The following is a 12,062-nucleotide window of genomic DNA, read 5'->3' as shown; positions in this document are numbered from 1 at the left end:
TCCAAAAAGCGTTCTCACCATTTGCTTTTAAAATATTTCTAGAGAGGAAGGAGATGCTTCCACAAAATGGTCAACAGCTCAGCAGTTGGGGCACTCATCTGGGTCTTTGATATGCCAGGTGTCTGTCCTAACTACTAGGTTACGTGCAATTTTGGGGTGAAACTCTCTCTCCAGCATTCACCAGAAATTGTATTTCTGGACTCAAAAAAAACCTCCCTGACAAAAATTTCACCAAAACTGGTACACATCCTCAAACTGGCATTTTTCCACAGAAATGCAGACTTCCCAGCCAGCTGTAGCTCTACTGTGTTTTCCATCTGCAGCCAGTATTAGGAATAGACAAAACAAGCAGTGGTAGAAGACTGTAGGTAAGGAACAGCGACTTAGAAGTTAAAGAAGGAAAAGTTCAGTTTACACATTGAGAACCGTGTCTTATCCGATGTTCCCTATAAGGTGTAGCAATCCGTGAGCGCAGCACCTTGGTCCATTCCCGTTAATAGCATAACAAACATATGACCACTTGAATAGTAATTGAGTTCTGCTTAAGCACTCTTATGTATTGTTTGAATAAGCCTGGGGGGACTCTGTAATGTGTCTCAAGGACAGCAGCAAGATATTGTGTTTATGGGGTATTATACATTCATGAACAGATTTAAGAGTTAAAATTGTCAATTGTCACAAACAGCTAGAGTTAGGGTCTGATTCCCCTCACACAAAATCAGATGCTAGCATAACCTCAGTACCTGAGTGTGTACTGATGAAGAAATTCCTATAGGAACTTGCATATTAAATTAAACAGCTTTACCCAAACATTGTGCCCAAGAAAAGTAAAGTAAAGAAAGCAGTAAAAGAGTTCTGTGCACCACTAGAAGTCACGTGAACTGCTTACATGCAATGGGTTTCCTTCTATGGTGTTTATAGGCCCATATTTTCTTTTCATCTATGTCTTCATAAATCAGCAGTGACTTAATTCAAAAAACTTGTATGAGAGGGAAATCACATGCAGGGCTGACCCACAATCTTTGGGGACTGCCCGATTCCTCCCTGGGGCTGAGGCTGGGGCCGGGATGGGAGCAGAGCCGGGAATTCCTCCCCTGCTTGGCTGATAACTAAATGAATGTCCCAGCATACTGGATGGAGTGGAAGAGGTGGTGGCCAGAATTTCCAGCTGTAACAAGGTAAAAAAAAAAACAGTCAGGGCAGTTCCCTGACACCATGAGGAGGCACTCTGCCCTAGCCCCCATCCCCACCCCCACTTCGCCTTGGGGAGGAGCCGCTGCCTGAGGAGCAAGGGTCCCTCCAAGGTGCGTGCGTGCGCAGCTGCGCACAATTTAAAAGCTTGCCGCACATCAACTTTTTCATGCCACACACCTGCCCGGAGAGGTGCTACTGCCTGAGGAGTGACGAGTTTGTCTCTGGTAAGTGTCCCACACCGTCCCCAATGCCTCCACTGTGCTCCACAGCCAGCTCCTCTCCAGGTGGGTGCGCGGCCTTAAAAAGTTGATGCGCGGCAAGATTTTAAATTGTGTGTGGCTGCGCATGCCTTGGAGGGAACCTTGCTTATCTATGAAGGGGAATGCCCCCAAAGCAGGAGGTAGAGGAATCATCCCTACCAGTGAAAGTAATGGGTTAATTCACAAGGTATTTCTGCAAAATGTACAAAGTCAGACTGCATTACACACTCAGCTGTCTCTTCTGGTCCCACCACCTATGATACCAAGAGCTTGAATTTTCCATCTCCAGTGGTGGTTACCTATGCTCACTTTGAGTGCAAGCAGGGTCCTTGAGCAACTTCTAGTGCCCTACTTTCTACTCTGAACTTTTTTGCTGAGCTTCAACATACAGCTTTAAAGTGTGCATCTTGCCGATAAGATCTCATTGCAAACTAGCATGGTAAGCAAGTCCAAGCTTCCCTGCATAAATATTTCAAAGGTACATGAGACATTAAACAAACACGCTCTGTTCACTCTCCACACGTCTTTCCCTTTTCCTCCACCCCCTCCATTCAGAGCAAACACAGGGGAAGTGGTGCCAGTTTTTCTCCTAATAGCTCCAGTGACCTGAGCGTGATGGAAGATGAGGGAGCCTTCTGATCCCCTGTCTAGTGGAAGATGGAAACCACAGAGGATAAATACTAGATCTATTACTTATGCTGTCTTCCACCTTGTAGGGGCAGCTGACATTTTGTAAGGCAGCTGGCAGAGCACGGTAGAGAAGAAATATGGGAAACTTCAGGGAAACTTATTGTTCAAAACTTGTATTTTTTTACTGAATAAAAGGACTGTGAATGTAGGAGGAGGTTGTTCTTTGTGAATAACTTTAGCAGCACAGCACAACAGGACAACTCTTCACAGTTGCCATGCAATTCAATTGCACCTTCATTGCCTGAAGGAAGATACAACAGCAGCAAGCTATGGGATAGCTTGGGCAGGGGGCTGGACTCGATGATCTTCCAAGGTCCCTTCCAGCCCTAATGTCTATGAATCTATGAATAACAAAAAATGAAATGCCAGAAATTCAAAAATCTACATTTTCAAGGGGGCAGAGCATATCAAAGAACACCCTGAATCTGAGGATAATGGACAGCCTCAAACAGTGCTAATAATCTACATTCAGGTCCCTTCAGGAAGTCTCCATGCATTTTGCAAGCCGCTAGCTTTTACTGGAGAAAACCATATCTATCTAACCATGAAAGGCAAACCCATTCAGTATCCCATCCTTGGTTACTCTGAAAGCAGACTGACCTGATCGATGAGCAGCATAAGCAATGTCAAGTTTCAGCATACAACCTGCCTGACATGTTTGTGTCACCTGTATGGCATTTGGAATCTAAGCTTTTAAAAATAAGTTCTGGCCATGCCAATTGCAAAGAAAAATTTCCAAAGTGAAACAGTGCACAAGCTGATGCACTAATGTCTGCCACAGTCTTCCAAAATAGTCTGCAAACAGACTGACAGTAATTGATTCCATCAGATGTAAACTCCCATGTCCCCCATTCACAAACTGGAGTGTTAGCTTTAAAGCTTAATGATGACACCGGCATTGTCAACTTTACCTTTTTAATTGCTGAGAAAGAGAGCGAAGCCAACAGGTGAGGAACTGGAAGTTGCTGCAGGGAAGGAAATGAAAATGGTAAAATGGAGAGACAGGAAAAGGAAAGAAAATCAAGAGAAAGAAGATAGAGAAGGAGAAGGGAAACCAGAGTGGAAACAGTGAAGGTCACAAAAGTGAGCATGTGTTCCCACTAATGCAAAACAAACAAGGGACTTTAATACCCAAAAGCTGAGTTTCCATTAGAATTCTTTGACTTTTACAGTTCACCGTTTATCAAGATCCTGCTTGACAGCTCTGTTATTTCCCCATTCTCACAAACAATATCTGAAAACTACAGGTAACACCAGTGCTAAAGTTTAGTGCCCAAATCTGGAGGAGCAGGAAGGCAGGGGAGGAAAAGGGGGGGGAAGAGGGGTGTCATAATCCAAATCTTCCTAGATCTGCACAGAACCTCACAGGCTCACAGCATTCTCAGAAACTGTCCTATGACTTCAATCTAGTAAAGACTTCTGTCCAGGTTTGGGTCATGAAAGGGGATGCTGGTTCTAGGCTACTCATCTGAGAATCCTCTTATTCTTAACAAGCACCATTTCCCTTTTTAGAAGGCAGAAAGTAACCCCAGAAAAGGAAACTGCTTTCAATACCACAATACTTTTTTCTAAGACGAGCAAGCCTGCAGCCTGTCGAGGGGTAGTATCAAGAGAAATCCCCTAAAAGGAGGTTACACATGCACATTCCTCACCAGGATCAAAAGTAGCTAATTCTTTCTGATTTAATGATCCAATAGCCACTGCCCAACATCTGAGCCCTGCAACTGAAGAACAATCATTTGCTGCAATCCACAATGCTCATTCACACCACAAGATCCTTGATGGCCGGGTTTCAATTCCTGTTACCTAAATTATACATCTCTATCTTTGTTGGATTGGTCTGGACCTCATGACTGAGAACATCTGCTCTCCATGTCAAACACCCCTGCTACAGGTCTAAGCTGAGTCCAGTAACCCAATCTCTCTGCACATACACCAATTCTCCACACTGCACAGCATCTTCCCAAGCAGCCTGTTTAGACATCTGTGACCCGAAATGGCAGTGTTTGAGCACCTTAATGGATTGACCACAGGGTGGGACAATGGACTGCCATAAGGCCTGTGTAATCACTCTTACTGTCACATCTCAGAGCCAGGGAGTCCAGGATCTTGGTTGAGTCACCCATCATGGTGAGGATGCATGTTGCCTCATTGTGGCTTGCCTCCACTTTTAAGTGGGTCTGATGCTACCACTTCCAAGTAATGGAATAAAGTTAGAGAGATTACCTGTCTCCTGCATTGCCCTATGCACATGTAAACCTGATAGCTGTTAATCCACTGTACAATTCAGTTTAGCTCCATCCACTAAAACCTCCAACAAATGTTCATCTCCCTCCTCTCCCTGCAGTCCCCCTGCCTCTAAGGTGGGCCCATTGCCTCAGTTGCTGGAGTTTCCTGCAGTGGACTATCCTAGTTAAAAGTCAAGACAACACTGTCATTTTGGACCATGCCTAACATCTTCTGAATATCATCAGGTCCTGGCTCTGGATCCAGGTTTCCATCTTCCTCAGGCTTGCAAGGTTCCTCATTGGCCTGGTGTGTCTGGAAATAACCTATCCAATTCTGTCTCCATCAGGTGTTTCTTGTTTCAATGTAGTCAGCAACCTGGATACAGCATACACACTAGTGTTGCTCTGGCCAGATCTGAATTCCCTAGTGAAAGCGTAGCTGAGTAGTCTCAACATCAGCACTTTTCCAGTGCACCTAATCTGGCTGAGTGGACGCAAGCCAGAGGTGTCAGTAAACACAACAAAGCAGGCAGCTACCAGGCAGCTTTTAAACTTCTCAGTAATGGCCCAACACCAGGCCAGGAATTCTAATTCAAAGGAACTATTGTGTTCATTTTTCCATTCTCATCTTTTCAGTCTGTAACTCACATTTGAAATCATCCTGTCCTGCATGCCATGCTCTTGGGAAAGTGTAACACCCCAAGTGTAGCACTGATTGCTAGCATCCCTGCACAAACTGAAAGTGAAGATGTAACCTTGAGTAGGTTAGCTTCTCTGCCAACACCAGCACAAGCACCAGCTGTTCCAAATTGTCCTGGTAGCCTGCAATCTCTGGGATTCATAGGATATTTTTGGGCAGCCCTCTCCACAAAGAGCCCTTATATCTCTTTAATAAAAACATGTAGCATTTGCCAAACCTCATCTTACACTGTGGCTGGTCTTTGCCATGTCCTGACATCCTGAATTTTCTCTGGGTCAGGAAGAGTCCCTCCTACAGAGACCAAGATATGCCATTCCCCACCCTTCTCTAGTCAATACTTGGGAAGTTTGATTTTCAATCACAGATGGGTTGATTGTCTGAACACTTCATATTAATATTCACAGTGCTCCCCAAGTGTCTTTGAATGGATGATTGATGTCCATTTTTCAAACTGTTTTTTCACCAATGCTCCAACAGCCCAACTGTACATGGTGAATTGTAAAAACATTACAAATTCATACAATGAGCCCCTTGGATGGGATAATTGCATTTCCGTTGCACCTCTGGAACCACTAGCATCTATCTATAGCTCCTAGCCAGGCCAATAGTGAAGAATAGGGAGGTAAATTCCAGGAAGGTAAACAGCTTCTTTATATTAACGAGGCATTTCCAGTTCTTGTGCATCACTAACTATAGTTCCCCACCCTTCTTCAGGACAACAGGAGTTATCCACAGGCTGTAGCTTTCTCTGGTCATATCTGGTTATGATGTCTACTGAAGCATGTGGAACCAGTCAAAACCTCTCAGAATGGGACAATGTTGGCAACTACTTTAGTGTAGAAGGTGAGTGGGCCACCCAAAATTACCCCAACGTTTTGGAAAAGCAGCACTCTCCCCCCACCCCGAATCAGAACTTTCTCTGTTTTTTAGTATTTTGTGTATTATCTATCTCTACTATTGCAACCAGACCTCTTCACAACTGTTACTAACGCTGCTTTGCAGAGCAACAAGAACATTTCCAGTATCCATTTCCTCCATAAGTCCTATATCTGTTCAATTTGAAGAGTCTGAATGACTTCTTGCAGGGTTATTCCTCCTCAGACTGGGGTTTGTAAAGAATCCACATGTCCGACTTGCTCTTAAAATATGCACAAGGACATTAGCTAACCAAAAAATGGAAGGGGCAGTAAACATGGCACACCCTCGCTTACTGGACTTCAAAGGTCTTGTTTGTTGCAACGAGTAACTTTGAAAACAACTCTCTGCAGATGGTCCCCCATTAAGGAAAAGAAAGGCAATTTTTGAGAACTAGAGCAAAGGCTGACAAATTGCCATAAAATCATTTGCACGAGGATCAGCTCTGTGAATACAGAAGTTATATGAGCATCTGCAGGGCTGAAAGAAAATACGTTTTCCCCCCAAATCTGATTATGAGGCTTGAGCACTTCCTACATGAGAAATGAGAGATTTGTGCAAAGGACTTCTAACTGGGGAAAACACAAGGGCTAAGATTGATAAGCATTTTTGCTCCATTTCATACCTGAGCATTTGTATCCCTCTTATGTAGTGATAATTTTAAATCTGACTATCATGATTTTGTATCCAACACCACTATTAGTGTATTTACCCAAATCCAAGATGACTTCAAATTTAAGACAGCCCCTCAATAAGAAGATTCCATATATGGAAATTTATAAATGTTGTAATTTTCCATTTACAGAATTTAATTATTGACAGGTCATCTTCAATTTGACACCCCCTCCCCCCACTAAGTGGGGAAAGGAGAAAGGAAGACAAAGAAGCAAGCAGCCTGACCCCTGCCCCTTGCCTGCCCATCGACTCCTTGTCCCCCCTGCCATCTGCTCCCTATAGCCTCTGCCCTCCAGTTGATGGTGCCCCTGCAGTCTTGGCCCCTACTTGCCCCGCAGCAATCTCTGCCTCTCCCCACCACATACCAGAGCTGGTGCCATCACTGCCACTGCTGTGTGGCTGGCCAGGCCTGGTCAGAGCTGCCCTGCACTTTGTGCTCCCATCAAGAATGGAGTCAAAGCTATACCTGATGGTTAGTGCAAGGGAGGCACTGAGGCTGCAAGGGGGGCAGGGAGCAGGGGAGGCAGCTGCTGTGGCTCCAACTCTGACCCCAGGGTGGGGCTGAAGTCAGAGCAGCATCCCTGACCCTGCTAGTGCCCCTCCCTCCTACATCCACCCCCTGTTCCTTGTACTCAAAACCAAGACAAGGGGCTCCCCCCAAGCTGAATGGGGAAATAATCTGGTCTTGGATTCAAGTGAATACAGTATAATAATTTGCCTAGCTGCCATGGCCTGTGTTATTTGCATATAATTAAGAACCATGTGCGTTTTCCGTGACAATAAAAAAAACAAACCACAAATTCTCTGATAACCACCCCCTCGAAAAAAAGTATGTATTTGGGCTTAGTCCATCTGTTTGTCCATAAAGCTCTTTAAAAGAGAATAGCTTGAAAGCTGTTAGAAATGGAACATTTGTGTCTTCAGAGAAGTTTCTTTGCTAAATCTTAGCATTTGTTTAGTGACCAAGTCAGGATGATCCCAACTTCCAGAATTGGGGAAAAAAGAGTCAGGGGCCAGAGCTGTTTCTACTGATCTCATCCCAGGAGGGCACCGGGAGCCTGATGTGGCAGGGACGGCAGAGGGAGGGGCAAGCTGAGGAAAAGTAGAAGCTGGGCAGAAGTGCGAGACAGTGGGCAAGCAGCAGTGGGTGACCAGTGGTGGCCCCGTCCCAAGCCCTGAACAGGGAAGGAGGCGCCCAGGGGCAGCGCAAAGGAAGTCCTGGGGCATGGGCGGCTGTTGCGAAGCACGGAGCCCGCCTACCTTTGCCCTTGCCCAGCAAAGAGGAGCACAGATGGTGGATGCGTGGCAGCATGGGCGGGTCTGCCTCTAGCCCGCTGGATGAGAGCAAGTACAGGAAGGGACTGGTATCTTCAAAATGTTCAGCCTATTTTATTTGTTTTATAAATATTTATTGAATAAAAAGTAAATCTACTTGTGTGTTTTTGTTATTTGAAATTCATCTCATTCTTGATGGGTTTTTTATATATATATATATAAAAAAAAAAACACAATGTTTTACTGATCTATTTACAATGTCAAAGCAATTGGGAATTGCTACCAGTACCTCAATCACTATAATAAAATAAACTCTACGTACCTATACATTTTGGTATTTGATCTGGGGGTTTTTATCATGGAAAAATCAGCGCTCCCCCTGCCCCCTTAGCTAACCAGGACAGGTCCAGACCCCTCACTACCAAGTCACAGCTCCTGAGGCTCTGCTGGTGCTCCCACCCCCACCCCCAGCCCTGTCAGAGGGATCCTGCCCACTGGGCTATGGAGGCCCTGGGGGAGGGCAGCAGGGAGAGGAGCCTGAGCCCACAGCAGGCAGCCCACCTCCACCTGGACATTGCGGCTCCAGACCACAAGCCTCATGCACCTCCCAGCTGGGCAGCAGCCACAGCCCCAGCCCCACACAACTCCCTGCATCCCTCCCTATGGAGGCCTCAATCCCACCCCACCAGACTTACCTGCAGGAGCTGCTCTTCCAGCTGCCTGACAGGCATGTACATGCGCATGGCACCCCCTGCCTGACCACCCTCCTCCTGCTGCCCCTAGCAGACTGGAACTCTGCCATCCTGCAGAAAGCTCCTTGCAAAAGAGCAAAATCTACATGTTTCTGTTAAAATGAAAAAGCTGTGTTTATCTCAGGTAAAAGGGGAAACCCAGAGTTTTTTCTGGTTTTCCAGTGAAAATCTGGAATTTAGATTTCTTACACTGAAATTTGTCTTAAGATTTCTCCCTCCCACCTAGATTTTCTGCCATGTTGGTTCCAAGTACATGGCATAGTGCAGTCAGATAATGCCTGGGGCACTTGTACCCTCACTGGGAGCTGAAACCAAAACAGGAGACAGGGACTAGTTCACTAAGGGGGTTCCTAACCCAGAGATTTGCAGGGTGTCCTGTCAAGGAGATCAATAAACTACCACTCCTGCCATGCAATGGGCTACAGGAAGGGAATGACATATCATGAGGAAAAGGTGAGCCACTTACACACGGGATGCTATTTCCACCCCTTTAAAAAGTGCCAACAAAGATATTCGTAACAACTCAAACACCCACTACCCCAGTCCCCAAGCTTGTATAATGAGCACAATGGATAAATTCTACAATAAAATTTGTAAAGTGAGTCTTATCACCAGCCACCAGAGCAGGTCAGCTGCAGATCTGAATGTATACAGTAACTTCTTAAATGTCACCTGCAAAGCGGTTCTGGAAAAACTAACGAGGTGGGGAGGGGAGGGGAGTTGTTCATTTTTGTCGTTAAAAAAATCCCCTCCCTTTAAAATAACATTTCCATACCACTAGAGTTGAGCGCTAGCCTATACCTGTCCTCACCTTTTGTTCAGATCATGTATTGCTGTCTTCCAATACGCCCTGTTCCCAGAACTCTCAAGGTTAGCTTCTACGGCTCACGAGGTAGGTAACTGCTGGGGCTTGGATGACCCCAAGTATTTGTCAGCCAGCTTTGACCAGAAAGTGATTTTTCCTTCCCCTGATATTAAAAAATAGAGCATTACGATTTTCCCTTTACCCTCTAATTAAAGAGTTACCAAGCAAAACATTGTTCTGGGTTAGGATGATTTCATTTACAGAACCCTGATTTTAAACCAAGGTCTTATTTCAGATGTATATGCAGAAACAGCAAGGTGCCCACTTTTTTGGAGAACCTTTAAGCTTTTGGTAACAGCAGATTTTGTTAAGAATTTAAAATCATTGAGTTAACCTACCCATCTGTTGATTTGTCTGTCTGTCCAACTTTTGCTTCCCTTCTTTCCTGTTTCTTTTTTTTTTTAAATTTCTTACACCACAATAACCACTTCTCCTTTGTTATCTGGACAAGGATTAAACTGGATTAACAAAACCAGCACATGTTGTCCTCATTTAAAAACTGCACTGAGCTCCAGTTTAAATTTCCATTTACTGTACCAATGTGTCTTTCCAAAGCGTTCTCTCTTTGTTGGCAAAGCACTGATTGATCCTTACCAACCAATCAACACTAAAAGGTTTTAAAAACTTTAAAGGAAGCTCAGTGAGAGCTCACAGCAGCCCAAGAAACGCACCTAATTTTATTCTACTTTCCTCAAACTAATGTTGCAATCCAGAGGGATTAGGTTGAAACTAAATTAAGCAGCGCCCTCTAGCGTGCCCTGCAAACAGAAAAGCCAAATGAAACTACTACTCAAAGCCTTAAGAGTCATGCAAAAATCTAGAACTCATTTCCAAAATTATACCTTTTATTAGACCAACTGAGAAATTTCAAAAAAATTACCTTTTTCTGCAAGCTTTCAGGCTCACACGCCCTTCATTAGGCTCAGAGAAAGTTTGAGATGGTAAAAAAATCCCCATATGTAGGAAATAAATTTCATTTCTGCACAGAGAAAGCAGAAGCTGGAAATCTGGGGGACTTTTTACCACCTTGAACTTTCCCTGAGCCTGATGAAGGGCGTGCGAGTCCAAAAGCTTGCAGAAAAAGATTGGGTTTTTTTGCAATTTCTCAGTTGATCTAATACAAGGTATCATCTATGAAATAAAGAGATCTAGATGTTTACATTTTTTTTTGTCTCAGACCAATATGGCTACCAAATACATCCCTCTAAAAATAGTCAGCCATTTTAAGGTTTTATTAAAATGGTCAAAGGTGAGTCATGGCTTTTTGACAATCATGATGAACAGTTAGGATATTCTGCATGTTCTCTATGAGTGTATGAACTCTAAAATCATCAGGCCTCTCTTCCTTTATGCTTGCTGATTCCAAGTACACTGTCTCCAAAATTAACTAGATATTCCTCGGGAGCAAGTGCTGGCAGGCTGAAGAACTACTGGAGGCAGAAGCGGGCTTTGAAGAACCCAGCAAATACTCTGACCCACTTTTTACAACAAAGACCACTAGAAATCACTGGGTCTGGCTGCAAGTACATCATCAGCATAGACAACCCCACCTCTCCCATCTTTCATCTCAGTGATATCTACTCACTGCAGAAAACAAGTAGTGGTCTCAAATACAATCTCTGCCAAGGTAACCAACACTTTAATTCACACATATAGCCACCTGCTGCTAGAGGCAGGGAAGTCACAGTTGTGACATGCCTACAGCATAACATTAAAGCAATTCTGGAATGAAAGGAGGCACTGAAGTAAAAATGTTTTATAGAAATTAAGTCTAACAGCATTCTTGTGAGATCAGCTTATATTTACCTCATTCATTTTGTCCATTTATCTTCTGAGGTTTCTCCCTTCCATATTGTAATCTTCTCCTCTTGCCTTCTCATTTCACTTCACTCTATTGGTGTATGCTTAACAGTAGCAACAGTTCTCACTGGCTCAACCCCATTTTCCAAAACAGCCATAGACATGCTTAGGTATTAGGATGTTATACAAGCCTCACTTTACTACTACTACTAGTAAAAGAAAAGAATACATATAAATAAATATTCTTTTTTGGATGAACTAATACACCAAATCAGTCTGGAAGTATCTTATGTATTACAAACTAGTGCTTTGAAGGATAACTGCAGGATACAATTATTTAATGGATGTTGCAGTATTTAAAGGCTGGGCATGATCTCTGACTTGTAAGCTTCACCAGCTCTTTCTGGATGTGATAAATGTTTGAGTACACAATGATGTACTAAGGAAAGTTGCATGTTTTATAATTATATTATTCTTTATTGGCTATAAAACCCAATTTCCTCCCTTTCTTTACAATCCCCTGAAATTGTAAGCTGCCTTATATGAAACAGAAAGATGTTATACTTCACATTGAACAAATATTAACTTATTATAGTCCTTATAAAACCCATCAGGCAGTTGAGAATGATTATCTCCATTTCACATATTGGAAATGTACAGAGAGATTAAAATGTAAATTTTTCCAAAGTGCCCACTAATTTTGGGTGT

This window comes from Crocodylus siamensis, chromosome 2 (genome assembly GCF_052110815.1).
Source record: "Crocodylus siamensis isolate JL-2025a chromosome 2, ASM5211081v1, whole genome shotgun sequence".
NCBI classification, from domain to species: Eukaryota; Metazoa; Chordata; order Crocodylia; family Crocodylidae; genus Crocodylus; species Crocodylus siamensis.
Note: the sequence above shows the minus strand (reverse complement) of the source record.